Source organism: Penaeus monodon, unplaced genomic scaffold, assembly GCF_015228065.2.
Source record: "Penaeus monodon isolate SGIC_2016 unplaced genomic scaffold, NSTDA_Pmon_1 PmonScaffold_1314, whole genome shotgun sequence".
NCBI classification, from domain to species: domain Eukaryota; kingdom Metazoa; phylum Arthropoda; class Malacostraca; order Decapoda; family Penaeidae; genus Penaeus; species Penaeus monodon.
The window spans coordinates 1-16,399 of NW_023642089.1; the positions used below are offsets into that span (position 1 = coordinate 1).

Here is a 16,399-nt window from a genome sequence, read left to right on the forward strand (position 1 = left end):
CCCGGAAGCTCCTGCTCCTTCTCCTGCCCTCAGATGAGGGGGGGAGAGAGAGAGAGAGCCGCCGCCGCGAAAGGGGGCCACCTACACGGCGCTGTTTCGCCTCACTCTAAAGAGATTCTCGTAGCGGCCTTCCCGGAGAACGGGCGGAAAGGGGCAGGAGGACCGGAGCCCTCCGCCGCCGCAGTCCGCAGCCGTCCGTACTGTCTCCCGGGAGGCAACGTCACGACACTCGAGGGAAGGTGGCAGCCGTCCTTCGAAGAAGGCACAGGGCCGCCGCAATGTGCGTTCGACACGTCGATGGAATCACGGGAGAATTGCGATAGCCACCAAAACATCGCTTCTTGCCGCGGTCTTCCTCGACCCACGAGCCAAGTGATCCCCCGTTAAGAGTCTTTGCTGGGTTTCTCTTTCCTCGAGTTCACACACACACTACTCGATCGCCTCCCACTCAAAAAAGGGCCTCGGAGGGGAGGGTAACCTGCGCTCTGAGAAAACGCGTAGCCCACGGCGCCGAGCGCGCTTCGCGCCCGGCGCCGTCGCCGACCTCGTAGGCCCCGGTGACCCAGGCGGGGCTGACAAAGACTTTTGGGTTCGGCCCCCTCCTCTCCTCCCCGCCTCCCTCCGGCCGGCCGGCCAGAGGGAGGGAGGGATGGTGGAGAGAAAAGGGCCGGGGAGCCGTGCCGAGAGCCCCCCGCGGACGAGGAGGAGGAAATGGGGACGAGGAGCTGGGAGGTGGACCGCGGCAGGAGACAAGACCGTCTCCGCCCCTTGGTCACTGGCCCTCGCCCGTCCGTCCGTCCGTCCGTCCGATCGTTCGGGTTGCACGCGAGTTGCCTCTTTCGGCGGCACCACTACTCGGTGGTGGTGCTGCTGCTGCTGCTAGCACTCGTTAATGATCCTTCCGCAGGTTCACCTACGGAAACCTTGTTACGACTTTTACTTCCTCTAAATGACCCAGCTTGGACACCTTTCCGTCGACCCGAGGGCGCTGGCCGCCGCCGAGGCGGCGGTAGCGGCTCCAAGGGCGCCAGTCCGGTGCCCTCACTAGACCATTCAATCGGTAGTAGCGACGGGCGGTGTGTACAAAGGGCAGGGACTAAATCGGCGCAATCTGGTGAATTGCGCCTACTGGGAATTCCTCGTTCATGGGGAACATTTGCAAGCCCCAATCCCCTTTAAGGACAGCTTTCACGAGGTTACCCGCTCCTCTCGGAGCAGGGACAGCTCGCTGAACTCTCCATTGTAGCGCGCGTGCGGCCCAGAACATCTAAGGGCATCACAGACCTGTTATGGCTCAAACTCTCGTGCGGCTAGTATATTTTTTGCTGCCGCTTATCCCTCTAAGAAGAAGACTGCGAAGCGGACGCCAGTTTCCGGCGCCGCGGGGCGCGCCGCCGGCGGCGCTAACCAACCGACGGCGGAGGCCCGCGCGACGGCCGGGTTTAGGGGAACCCGAGCCCACGCCCGAGGGCGAAGGCTGGGCGAGAGACCCGTCGACTATTTAGCAGGCTAGAGTCTCGTTCGTTATCGGAATAACCAGACAGATCACTCCACCAACTAAGAACGGCCATGCACCACCACCCACCGAATCGAGAAAGAGCCTTCATTCTGTCAATCCTTCCGGTGTCCTGGCCTGGTGAGTTTCCCCGTGTTGAGTCAAATTGAGCCGCAGGCTCCACTCCTGGTGGTGCCCTTCCGTCAATTCCTTTAAGTTTCAGCTTTGCAACCATACTTCCCCCGGAACTCAAAGACTTTGGTTTCCCGGAAGCTACCCGCCGGGTCATGGGAATAACTGCGGCGGATCGCTAGTCAGCATCGTTTAAGGTTAGAACTAGGGCGGTATCTGATCGCCTTCGAACCTCTAACTTTCGTTCTTGATCAATGAAAACATCCTTGGCAGATGCTTTCGCAGTAGGTCGTCATGCGACGGTCTAAGAATTTCACCTCTAGCGTCGCAGTACGAATGCCCCCGTCTGCTTCTATTAATCATTACCTCGGGTTCCGAAAAACCGACAAAATAGAACCGAGGTCCTGTTCCATCATTCCATGCACGACCATTCGGGCTGTAAGCAAAGACCAGCCTGCTCTGAGCACTCTAATTTTTTCAAAGTAAACGTGCCGGCCACAGGGGGACACCCGGTTAAGGGCATAAAAAACCCCGTGCGCGCCGGCGGGGACACAGCTCGGAACCCGGCAGTAGCCGCCGCTAAGGCGGACCGCCGGTCCGGAGCAGAAGTCAAACTACGAGCGTTTCAACCGCAACAACTTTAATATACGCTAGTGGAGCTGGAATTACCGCGGCGGCTGGCACCAGACTTGCCCTCCACTCGATCCTCGTACAAGGATTTAAAGTGTACTCATTCCAATTGCGAGGCCCCGTTCGGGGCTCGCAACAGTATTTTTCGTCACTACCTCCCCGTGCCGGGAGTGGGTAATTTGCGCGCCTGCTGCCTTCCTTAGATGTGGTAGCCGTTTCTCAGGCTCCCTCTCCGGAATCGAACCCTGATTCCCCGTTACCCGTGATAGCCATTGTAGGCGTTTAACCTACAATCGAGAGCTGATAAGGCAGACGCCTGCAGGACGCGGCGCCGACCCAACCCGGGTTGCGGGAGGGGTCGTGCGCTCGGCCAAAGTTATTCTGATTCACCAAGGAGATCGCGGCCGGCCGGTTGAAGGGCCGGCCGCCGAGGGTTTTGGTCTAATAAAAGCGCTCCTCCCTCGCGGTCGGAGACTACAAAGGCATGTATTAGCTCTAGAATTACCACAGTTATCCAAGTAGTGCGGTTCGGCAGAGATCCAATGAGTTATATCTGATTTAATGAGCCGTCCGCGGTTTCGCCTTAAGTCGGCCTGTACTTACACATGCATGGCTTAATCTTTGAGACAAGCATATGACTACTGGCAGGATCAACCAGGTAGAATTGGACAACAACAAACGACCCGTCGGGTCGCCATCGTTCGTGTGTGTGTGTGCTCGCAGGAGGAAGAGGAGGAGCGCCGGCACGCAGCACGCAGCGCGCGCGCGCCTGCTCGCTCGCTCTCTTCTCCGCCTTGCACTTCTCGGCTTTTCGCAGGATCGGTCCGCGCACTCTCGCCGGGATCGGGAAAGAGGGCGGACCGATGCTGGATGGCTTCTTTCATCATCGGCTCTTCTCTCTTAGGGTGCGCCGCACGCAGGGGTGGGAGAGAACAAGCGTCGCCGGGCCAGAACAACGGCCGCGGCAGCCTCCCACCCGGGCGCGAGCCCTTCATCGTCTCTCTCTCTCTTTTTTCGCCATCGTCTTTCGGCCGCAGCGAGGTGGGGAGCGAAGGGAGAGAGGTGGCGAGGGAAGGCGGGGCAGGCGCACACGGACGGCAGGCACCGCACCAAGGGTGCCCGCCGCGCCAGCTGCCCGCCGCTCCTCCTCTGTCCTTCCTCCCTCCATCCCTCCATCGCATGCTGAAAGGGCCGGCCCACCCCTTTCCACAGGGGAACTCGCGCGCGCGCTCCGCAGGGGGCGCGCTTGGCGCTCCTTCTTCCCCCGACCCCCTTCCCGGGAACACGGAGCCGGCCGGCAGCCCCGCCCGCCCGGCCTCGCCCGCGCGCGCGCGCGCGCGCGAAAGGGCCAAGGCAAGGGGAATGGGGGATGCCGGCTACCCACAGCGCCCGGTGGGGATCGGATGGAAACGGAACACGCGCAGCAAGCGAGAACCACAAAGAGGGGGGCCCTCCGGCCCAGCCTTTACTCCGCGCAAGGCGGCAAGGGGTGTGTGATTGCCGGGGTTTTCTTCCTTTCTCGCCGCAAGGGTGTCACAACCCGGGATCTAGCTCCGCGCTATCGGCACCACGTGGCCGAGGGGAGAAGAACCGCGGGAGCTCTACCGTCGCGAGGGGAAGGCCGCGCGGGGGCGGCACTCGGAAACCATTCCGAACGTCTAGAATGGAGCGGTCGCCTCTGTGAAGGGCACGGCCACAACCGACCTCAACGGGGGCGGCACGGGGAATGGATACCCCGGCGGCCCCCGGCCGGCAACGTGGCGCGAGCCCGCGACCTTTGCTGTGCGCTGCGGGAGGCAAGGCGAGGCGAGGCGACGGGTCGCCCGCACACGCCTCCATGCCAGCCCGACCACAACGGCGAACGGGAGCGGGAGGGGGAAAGCAAGAGAGGGAAGGGGTGTGGGGGGGCCGGAGGGACGCAGCCACGCGTCCCTCCTTATACCTGCCCACACGGCCGTTCACCCAACACCACCGCAAACAGGGCCCGCTCCTGCCCGCCCCTCAGGGAACACGCCCCCTCGCGGCCCCCGACGCCACGGGGGCCCGCAACACCTAGCCTCAAGCCTTGCCTCCGAGGGGGACTTGCCCGGCCTCGGAGACCGCCCGGCTGCGCCGCGAGCTGCCTGCCGGAGGGAACCCCCACCGCGCCCGGACACACACACACACAGGCCCGTCCGGCCACGGAAGGGCCAGCGGACCACACCCGGGATCCGGTCCGCGCAACAGGCCGCTCTGCCCACCGGGGCCGGGCCTCGCCCGTCCGCCCGTCCGTCCGTCACCGCGACCGCGACCGGCCCCTTCGTTGCCCTTATAGTTGTCGCCGCGGCCGTTCCGCCACCACGACCGCAAACAGGCCCCGCTCTCGCCCGCCCGCCAAGGCGCACGCCCGTTCGGGGGGAACGAGACAAGACCAGCCGGCGGGGGACGAGCAGGGCCCGGCAATCGGACCCCACTCGCTCGGGCGGGGACGCCCGTCGCTCGCCGGGCCCGGTCTAGGGAAGATCGAGCTGGCTGGCTGGCTGGCTGGCTGGCTGGCTGGCTGGCTGGCTGGCTGGCTGGCTGGCTGGCTGGCTGGCTGGCTGGCTGGCTGGCTGGCTGGCTGGCTGGCTGGCTGGCTGGCTGGCTGGCTGGCTGGCTGGCTGGCTGGCTCGCTCGCACGACCCGACCTCATCTCCCTTACAGTTGTCGCCACGGCCGTTCGCCCACCACAATCGCCGGGGCCGCCCGGCTCCGTTCCCCGCCCCACCGCGACCTGCTCGTCCGCACGCACGGGGACCCGCGGCCCGCCGCCGCCGACGACGCCCGCGCCGGGGCCGCCCGGCTCCGTTCCCCGCCCCACCGCGACCTCCTCGTCCGCACGCACGGGGACCCGCGGCCCGCCGCCGCCGACGACGCCCGCGCCGGGGCCGCCCGGCTCCGTTCCCCGGGCCCCCCCGCGGGCCTCCTCGTCCCCCCGGCGGGGACCCGCGGGCCCCCCCGCCGCCGACGAAGCCCCCGCCCGGGGCCCCCCGGCTCCGTTCCCCCCCCCCACCGCGGGCAGGGCCCAAAGGTTTTTTTGGTGGTGGCCGCCCCCCTCGCCCCGGCTCTCGCTCCGCTCGGGCCCCGGGCCCCCGGGAGCCGGCCCCCCAGCACAGACGGGGGGCCCGGGACCAGCCTTGCCCCCAAAAGGGTTGGGTTTGGGGCGGGAGTTCACAGCCCCGACCGCAAAAAAGGGCCCCCCCTTTCCTTTCCTGTCCCAAAGGGAGGACGGGGTTTTTGGGACGATGGATCGCCCCCCCCCCCCCCCCCCCCCCCACCCCCAAACCCCCCCCCCTAAAACCCCCCCCCCTTTCCCCCCCCCCCACCCCATGTTTCCCCCCCCCCCCCCTTTCCCCCCCCCCCCCACCCCCCCCCCCCCCCCCGACAAACCCAATCCCCCCTCCCCTCGACCCCGGCGCGCCGGAGCCGAAAATGCCCGGGTTCCCCCGAAAGGGAACCCAAGGGGGCGGGGCCTTTCCCCTCCGCTTTTTGGCTTCTTGGCCTGGGCCCCGCCGACGGGGGGGCCCAAAAAACCTTTTGCCCCGGGTTTTTTGGGGAGCGCGGTCGCCGGTGTCATTTCCCCCGCCCCCCGCCCTTCCCCCAAGTAAAAAATACCTGCCCTTTCCCCCTCCCCGTTTGTCGTCGTCGTCGTCGTTGTCTTTGTCGTCGCGGCGGGGGGGCGTCGTCGTCGTCCACCAAAAGGGCCCCGGAAAACCCTTTGGTTTCTCATGGACAGGGGCGGCCCCCCCCCCCACGCCGATGGGGGGCGCTATTTTGCGCATTTTACACATTCTACCCCCCTGCCTGCCGCCTGCCCGCCTGCCTGCCTGCCTGCCCGCTGCCTGCCTGCCTTTTCTTATCATCATCATCATCATCTCTAATTTATCTCAAACATCATCATCATCATATTTTATTAAATTTTTATTTTTATTATTTTTATTATTTATTATTATTATTATTATTATTATTATTTTTATTATTTATTATTAAATTTTTAATTGTTGTTTTTATTATTTTTATTATTATTATTATATTATTATTAATTATTTTATTTTTTATTTTTTATTATTATTATTATTATTATCATTATTATTATTATTATTATTATTATTATTATTGTTGTTGTTGTTGTTGTTGTTGTTTCTTCTTTCAATGCACATCACACAAGTTGGAATCCTAACTTGAGCCAAAATCACATAAACAAAACAGGCAAAAGCTTATTTAAAGTAATAATAGAAAACAATATAATGTTATTAACTCCTCCAGGCCAGATCACTAGAATAGACCCCAGAACAGCAAAGGAGTCAACACTAGACCTAATTCTAGCTTCTCCGACTCTAAGCCATCTAGAAATGGATACAGGACCAAACATAGGTAGTGACCACTTACCAGTAATAGTAAGAGATAACACCATACAAAAGACCCCTCAACTAAATGAAAAAAAATGCAAATTCAATAATGAAGGATGGTAAAAATATAAAAATGAACTAAACAAAATAGACACAAAAAATGTAAATTCATTAAAAGAACTGAAAGACCTTATAAAAGACACAGGAAAAAAATATTTCAGATTTGAAGAATATGACAAAAAAGTCAAATCCCACAAACCATGGTGGAATGAAAAATGCAAAGAAATCATAAAAAAATATAATAAAAAAGCTTATAACAAATGGAAGAAAGACCTAATAATGGAAATCTAGGAGAATATAAAAAACTATTAGCTGAAGCTAGAAAAATCATTGAAGAAGAAAAAAGAGAGTCCTGGGAAAAATTCTGTCGTTCAATAGATTTCAACACCCCAACGAAAAAAATTTGGAACTTCATTAAAAAACTAACAGGAAAGGCTGCACAAAATAATTACCCTCTCACTGATAATGACCAACCAGTCACAGCAATAAAAAAGAAATTAGAAAATTCAAAGAATATCAAAAAATAAATAAAAAAAAAGAAAAATAATGTTAACAGATAATGAGAAGGAAGAACTTCTAAACAACCCTAATAACTTAGATATAAATAATAAGATCAAAAAAAAGAGTTAATTGTGGCTATAACAAATACAAAAAAAAATCATATGACCGGATGAAATTCCATATGAATTTTACAAAAATTCTCTTCCTATAATCCTAGAAATAATAATAAAACAAATAAATTCTCACTGGATCAAAGGAGAATACCCTCAAGATTCTAAAAATGCTCTCATAAAGCCAATCCAAAAACCAGGAAAAACACCAACAGAATCAAAATCATACAGATTCGTATAAATTGTATATATATATATAAATATATATAAATAAATTGTATAAATTGTATAAATTGCCGTATAAATTGTAACATAGTAACAAAAAGATTAAACTGGTGGCTGGAAACAAATAACAAACTAAACGTAGATACGACAGGATTCAGACTAAATCACACGACAATGGATGCATTAAAAACGATAGAAATAAATATAACAAATGCAATCAAAGATAAAAAATATGCTCTAGTTGCATGCATAGATCTAGAAAAAGCATTTGATACAGTAAATCATGATGCACTACTAATAAAATGGCTAATTTGGGAATAAAAGGAAACCAATTAAAATGGATACATAACTTTCTAAAAGAAAGAACATTCCAAATAAAAATAGGAAATCAAAATTCTGTACAAGGAACAATATCAAGTGGCGTTCCACAAGGATCCCCTCTAAGCCCAACACTCTTTAACATCATGATAAATGATCTAAAACTGAGAGAACTAAAAAAAAAATATATACGCAGATGATATAACAATAATAACCACAAGTAAACACCTAAACGAAGCCATAAATAACACTGAAAGAGGTTTAAAACAAGTAAAAGAATGGGCAGACACCTGGGATCTAAAGATAAATTTAACAAAAAGTAAGCTGCTATATTTCACAAACAAAAGAAGAGTACAGTTACCTAAAATCAAAATAGATAATATAGAACTAGAATTTACTGATAGTCAAGATATCCTGGGATTAAGATTTGATTCACCAAAACTAAAACGGACAAAACACACAGAAAACATCAAGATAAAATCTATAATCAGAATAAATATAATGAAAAAAATATCCTCATATAACTGGGGAGCAAAGAGATAATCCCTAATGAAATTTTATAATATTTATGTAAAACCAAAAATAGAATATGGTTTGGCCATATATGGAACAGCAAAAAAAAACAGAATTAAAAAAAAATAGAAACGATACAAAACACAGCTCTCAGAATATCAACAGGGTGCTTTAAGTCAACTCCACTAATATCACTACAAGCCTTAACAAATAAACCTCTGATAACAGACAAAACAAATGAATTAGCTTGTATACAGTTAATAGAATTATTAGAAAAAACAAAAAACATGCAAATTAAAGAACTAACAATAAAAAATATCAGAGAATACAATTATAACAAAGATAAAAATTCCTGGACCCATAAAACCATTGAAACCTGCAAAAAACAAAAAATCAATATAAATATAACAGAAACTGAAAATATAACTCCAGTACAAAATATAATTCCAGTAACTCCTTGGTATGATCTTTCCCATAAATTAGTAACAAAGTTCATGGACAACTTCACAAAAGACCTATCACAAGAAATAATAAAAATGCAATTCCAAATGCTAGCAAACACAAAATATGAAAATCATCAAAACATATTCACAGATGGATAAAAAATAACAGAACCTCAATCAACGTCAGCAGCAATCTATGTAGAACATAACAAACTTACAACAGTTTGGAAATTACCTAAAAATACTCAAATCATAGAGGCAGAAATATTTGCAATAAAAGAAGGATTGAATTACATAAACATCAACAATCTAACAAATACAGTAATCTTTACAAATTCACTCTCTCTTAACATTGAAAAATCACAAACCCATAAACTACAAACAAATTACATATGAAACACAAAAACTAATTTACACTTTAACAAAACAAAACAAAAAAACATCACAATACAATGGATCCCAGCACATAAAAGCATAACTGGAAATGAAATTGTAGATCTTGCAGCAAAGAAAGCTCACGAATTAGAAAATTCCCCAATCATTCCCCAAGATATTAATAACATAATAAAATACATAAAAGAAAAAAGTAAAAGACAATGGGAAGAACAATTTAAAAAGAACCCTGATCACAAAAGCCTATTACCTCAATGATAACAATCCTCAACCATGGTCTAGATCAGAAAACAGAAAATTAGATGTATGTCTTACAAGAATACTAACTAAACATACAAGACTGAAAAAACACCTTCACAGACTAAATCTAGAAACCGACCCAAATTGCAGATGGTGCCAATATCCAGTAGAAACAATTGAACACTTAACATTGCAATGCCCAAGATTCCATTCTGAAAGAACCAAATTATTAGAGACATTAAAAAAGATCAAAATAACTAACCCAAATATTCGTCTATTTATATCAGGGGAAAATCAACCTCCTGCAAAGAAGTACTACATACTAAGACACTTGAAAATCTTCCTTCAAAGAACAAGAATAATAAATATCATATAAAACAAGAGATCAAAACCTTCAAACAAGAGAAGATTCCAAGAAACAAGATCCAGGGAATATAGACAAAGAAGTCTAAAACCCTATAAAAGAAGAAGAAGAAGACATTATAATAGAAAAAAATAAAGCTTTCAATAAATGGAGAAAAAAGCCTACAATAGCAAATCAACTAGAATATAAAAAATTATTAGCAAAAGCTAGACTTATAATAAGAAGAACAAAAAAGGAATCATAGGAAAAGTTCTGTACTACAATAGATTTTAAAACTCCACCAAGAAAGATATGGAATTTTCTAAAGAAACTAACAGGAAAAACAACTTCAATGGAATATCCACTAATAGAAAATGACTTGCCAATAACAAATATTACACAAAAACTAGAAAAATTCAAAAATGAAAACCGTAAGTAAAAAGCCCAAAAAACTGCTGTCGGCCCTAGAAAAAGAAAGACTATTTAATTTAGGAAATATAAATGAAATAGATAAAGAAATATCCCTACTGGAATTAAAAACAGCAATCAAGAATGTCAAAAACAACAAAGCATCTGGACCAGATGAAATTACATATGAATTTTACAAAAATATTCCAAACATTATACTAGAGTCAATATTAATCAATTTTAACTCATACTGGTCCAAAGGAGAATATCCAGACTCATTAAAAAATGTACTGATAAATCCAATAATAAAACTGGGTAAAAACCCATCAGAAGCAAACTCTTATAGATTTATTAGTAGAATTTCATGTATTGGGAAGATATTCGAAAATATTATAACAAAAAGATTAACATGGTGGCTAGAACATAACAACAAGTTAGATAAAGACTTAACAGGTTTCAGACCTAATAGAAATACTACTGATGCTTTACATATAATAGACATAAATAAAGCTTTCATAGAAAAAAATACATCATGCTAGCATGTATCGATTTAGAAAAAGCTTTTGACACAGTCAATCATGAAGCATTACTAACAAAAATGTCAAAACTAGGAATTATAGGCAAACCTCTAAAATGGATTAAAAAAAAAAAAAAAAAAGTTAGATAAAAGAACATTCAAATAAAAATTGGAAATCTAACATCAGAAAATGGTACAACACAAAGTGGCGTACCTCAAGGTTCACCAATAAGTCCAGTTCTATTGAATATATTGCTAAATGACCTAAAATTATCAAAAGAAATTGAGAAAATAATATACGCAGATGACATAACTCTACTAACAAGTAACAAAAACCTATTAGAAGCTTCCAATAAAATATAAGTAGAATTACAAAAACTAAAATGGGCCAATAATTGCGATTTGAAAATAAACTTCACAAAAAGTAAATTAATGTGCTTCTCAAACAAAAAGATAAACCAATTACCAATAATAAGAATAGATAACACAGAACTAAAATATACTCAAAGTCACAAAATTCTTGGCTTAACATTAGATGCACCCAAACTAAAATGGAAAACAGATATTCTAAGTAGAATGAATATAATGAAAAAACTAACTTCAATAAACTGGGGAGCAAACAGAGAAACATTATTAAATTTTTATAAAATATACATAAAACCAAAAATAGAATACGGAATAACAATCTATGGAGCAGCAAAAGAAACAGAATTAAGAAAACTAGAAATCTTACAAAATCAAGTACTAACCTAACCTAAGACTGGCAACTGGATGTCTTAGACGAACTGCAATCATAGCTCTACAAGCATTAACAAATGTTCCACCTTTAAAAAATAGAATAAAAGAACTTGAATGTATAAAATTAACAAAAATACTAAATAAACCTAATACAACACCAGTTAAGCAACAAATAATAAAATGCATAAAAGAATATAATCCTCAAAAAGACAAAAGATCACTAGTACACTGAGCTACAGAAACAAGAACAAATCTAAATCTAGACGTAACTCCAAACGTGATATCAAATATATCCCCAATACCCCCATGGCATGATATCTCAGAGAGTATACAAACAAACTTTATGGACAACATAACAAGAAATACTCCTCAAATCACCATTCAAAATCAATATCAGGAGTTAATAAACATTAACTATAAAAACTTTAAAAGAATTTTTTCTGAATGCTCAAATATAATAGAACCACAATCAACATCAGCAGCAATTTACATCCAGAATAAAAACAATAACTATTTGGAAACTACCTCCTAAAATAGAAATCACTCATGCAGAATTATTTGCCATAAAACAAGGATTAAATTATGCAATAAACAACAAACTGACTAATACAGTAATATTAACAGACTCGCAATCATCAATACAACTAATTCAAAACCCCAAACCACTAAGCTACAAACAGATTGTATATGAAATACAAAAACAAATATACTTTCTCTCAACACACAAACAAAAGATTATGGTCAGTGGATTCCATCACATAAAAATATAAAGAGAAATGAAATTGCTGATTTAGCTGCTAAGAAAGCCCATGAAATAAATGATCCCATACCACAAGACCCAAATTGTGTCATAAAAGAAATCAAATTTATAAATACCAAACAATGGGAATCAAATTTAAAGAGAATATTAAAAACAAAAAATTATCTCATCAAAGATAACATCCGAAAACCATGGACCAGAGCCAAGAACAGAAAACTAGACACATGCATGACATGACTTATAACCAAACACATAAGACTAAAACACCTTTACAGAATGAAAATGGAAAATGACCCTTTCTGTACATGGTGCAAGAACCAAGAAGAAACTATAGAACATATGTTATTACATTGCCCAAGATTCACTCGCACAGAACAAAACTAAAACAGGCATTAAGATGAGTCAACATAAAAGACATTGATATAAAACTTTTGATGGTGCAGATCAACCATCTATAACAAAGTACTACAAGAAACAAGAAGCCAAGAAAAAAGAGGATCCAGGGGATATAGACAGCAACAGCTAGAACCCTAAAACAAGAAAGAAGAAGAAACATACCTCATAACACTAGAAATATCATAAAAGAAATTAAAACAAACAGTCAAAAGAACTGGGAAATAACATTCTAAACACAAAAGACTACTTGATAAAAAACAACCAACCACAACCGTGGACAAGATAAAAAAAAAATAGGAAGTTAGATGTATGCATAACAAGAATTTTAACAAAATATACAAGACTAAAACAACACTTACATAGACTAAAACTTGAAAATGACCCTACATGCTGATGGTGCAGACAAGAAGAAGAAACAACTGAACATCTGATATTACAGTGTCCAAGATTCAACTCCTACAGAACTTACTTACTAGATGCCCTAAGGAAAGTAAAAATCAATAATCCTAACCTAAATCTTCTAATTACAATCTCAGATCTACCACCAACTAAAAGGTACTACCAATTTAGTCTATTTGTTATAATACTTTCAAACAATTTCCCAATACATGATATTCTACTAAAATATTTGTACGATTTTTTATCTGATGGGTCTTTACCTGGCTTTATTATTGGATTTACTAACGATTTCTTTAGTTCCTTAGGATATTCTCCTTTTAGCCAGTAAATATTAATAAAAATAAACGAAGACCTAACAGGATTCAGACCAAACAGCTCAACCATAGATGCTCTACAAATAATAGACTACCAAATCAACAAAGCTTTTGCAGAAAAAAATATGCTCTAATAGCATGCCTAGATCTGGAAAAAGCTTTTGACTCAGTAAATCATGAAGCAATAATAATAAAAGCAGCAAAACTTGGAATTACAGGAGCCCCACTCAAGTGGATCATGGACTTCCTAAAAAACAGAACCTACCAAATAGTCATAGGTAATAAAAAATCATCAGAAGAAAACATATCAACATAATGACAACAGATTTAACACTAACAGAAGAATTTAAAAAAGTAATATATGCAGATGACTTCACAATTAGAGCAATTAATAATAATCTAGCAGAGGCGAAAAATACACTAGAATTTGGGTTAAAACAAATAATAGAATGGGCAGACAAATGGGAATTAACAATAAATCTGACAAAAAGTAAACTCATGTGCTTTACAAAAAACAAAATAAGACAAATACCAATGATCAAATAGATAACAAAGTACTTAAATTCACAACTAACCACACAATCCTTGGTCCAGAATTTGATGCTCCAAAGTTAACTTGGAAAAACCACATTAATAATCTAAAGATAAATTGCTCAAATAGGATAAACTTAATGAAAAAATATCTTCAACAACATGGGGAGCAAATAGAGAAACCATAATAAAATTCTATGATATTTATATAAAACCCAAAATAGAATATGGTATCTCATTCTTTGGTACAGCCAATAACACAGAAATGAAAAAAATAGAAATAATACACAACAATGCCCTAAGAATAGCTACAGGCTGCTTAAAAACCACCCCAATATTAGCATTATACAGTCTCACAAATAAAATGCCTATGAAATACAAACAAAAAGAATTGGAGTGTATGCAAATGATGAAAATACTAGAAAAACAAGAGAACAACCAAATGAAAAGAAATGTAACAGCAAATATAGAAGAATATAACCCTCAGAAAGATAAGAGAGGCTTAGTACACAGAGTAATAGAAACTTGCAGTTACAAATAACAATCAAAACAAAAACAATACCAAACATAACACCTATTCCACCATGGTTTGATATTACATAAAACATAGAAACTAACTTCATAGATGATCTAACAAAAAATATCCCAGAACAAATAACTAAGAGTCAATTTTTAAAGATGGAAAACACAAGATATTTCAATTATAAAAAAAAAATACAGACTGCTCAAAATTAAACACAAAGTCAACCTCAGCAGCCATTTATATCCAAGATAAAAATAAAAAAAACAATATGGAAATTACCTGATGAAACAGAAATAATAGAGGCAGAACTTTTAGCAATAAAACAAGGAATTACCTATATCCAGGACAACAGATTAGTAACATCAGTAATATTCTCAGATTCGAAGTCAGCCTTACAACTAACATCAACTTAAAACCCAAAAGCTAAAAAACCAATCATATTTGAAATACAGGCAATGATATATACACTTACAATCCAAAACAGGACACAAAAAAATACAGTGGATACCATCACACAAAAACCTAAGAGTTAACGAAATAGCTGATCAAGTAGCAAAAAAGGGCATAACATAACAAATCCATAACCATATATGAGGACAAAAGAAAAAGATAAAACAATAAGAATAAAATACTTTAAAAAATGGAATAACAATTAATACAATCCAAAAACACAAAAAATTACCTTCTGAAAAACACGGATCCCCAACCATGGACAAGATCAAAAACAGAAAACTAGATTTTTGCATAAACCAGACTCAAAACAACACATACAACATTGAACCAATTTTACACAAAGTAAAAAAAATAAATTACCCAACATGTAGATGGTGTCATCATCAAGAAAATATAGAACATATAATATTACAATGCCCCAAGATTTCACTCTTACAGAACAGAGCTAATGGAAGCACTGAAAAGAATCAAAAAATAATCCTAATATAGATTTATTGTTCACAGGTGCTGATCTCTAACCAATAAAGAAGTACTACATTTTAAGACACGCCAAAATATTCTTGCAGAAAACAAAACTAATAGAAATAATATAAGAAAGAAGAAAGAACATAGATCTAAGGGATATAGACTATACTATAGTCTAAAACCCTATAAAAGAAAGAAGAAAAGGTACTACATTTTGAGACACATGAAGATATTTCTACAGCGAACAAAGATAATTGACTACATATAAACTACAAAGAAAATCAGAAGAAAAAGATCCAGGGGATATAGACAATAATATAGTCTAAAACCCTATAAAAAGAAGAAGATTAAGCATACAACAGCTAAGAAATACTACATATTAAGACACCTGAAGCTCTTCCTACAAAGAATGAAAATAATAGATATAATTTTAAAAACTCCAACCACCAAAGAAGAATCAAGAAACATAGATAAAGGGAATATAGACTTTAAGCTGACTGTCTGGGCCTGGACCCCTCTCCCCCCCACCTGCGCCCTACCCTTAACTAATGCCCGAGGAGGAGCAGCCCCGGAAACGCTGCAACGGTTCCAGGGCTGCTCGTTGGCCAAGGCCAACGAGGAGCCTCGTCCACACTCCATGGGCTTAACGGTTGACGCCCAATTCAGACTCGCAAATGCAACACAAATACTGTAAAAGCTGCTCTGACTCTAATCCTCGCTGCCCGCACTCCAGCAGCAAGGGCACTTTGGCATCCCCAGTTCGAGTGCTGGCTGGCACCCCAGACGCTCATCATCACCTTCCACCTTCATGCTGGGCCCCGCGCCTCCGGCCCGCAGGCTCGGGCTCCCATGGGGCCCCCGCCGAGCCCGAGGAGGAGGACCCTCGCTCGAGCGGAGGCCGAAGCGACGAGGCGCGAGGCTTCGGGGGGAAGGGCGAGCAATTACTTTTTTTCCTTGCCAGAAAAAACATTCTTTATCGTAATATTTAAGTAATTTGAATTCAAATTAACATGATTTAAAGATAATCTAAATAACCAAAAACATTCTTTATTAGAAAGAGAGAGAAGAAGATTTATCTTTAATTTCTAATTATTATTAGTGACATTTAAAAGCCACTAACATCAT

General features: G+C 43.5%; 1 pseudogene; it reads right to left on the bottom strand.

Annotated features, from left to right (window-relative positions):
- Window positions 1-890: 890 nt before the first annotated feature.
- Window positions 891-2,918, bottom strand: LOC119569174 (annotated as a pseudogene).
- Between the last annotated feature and the right edge of the window lie 13,481 nt (window positions 2,919-16,399).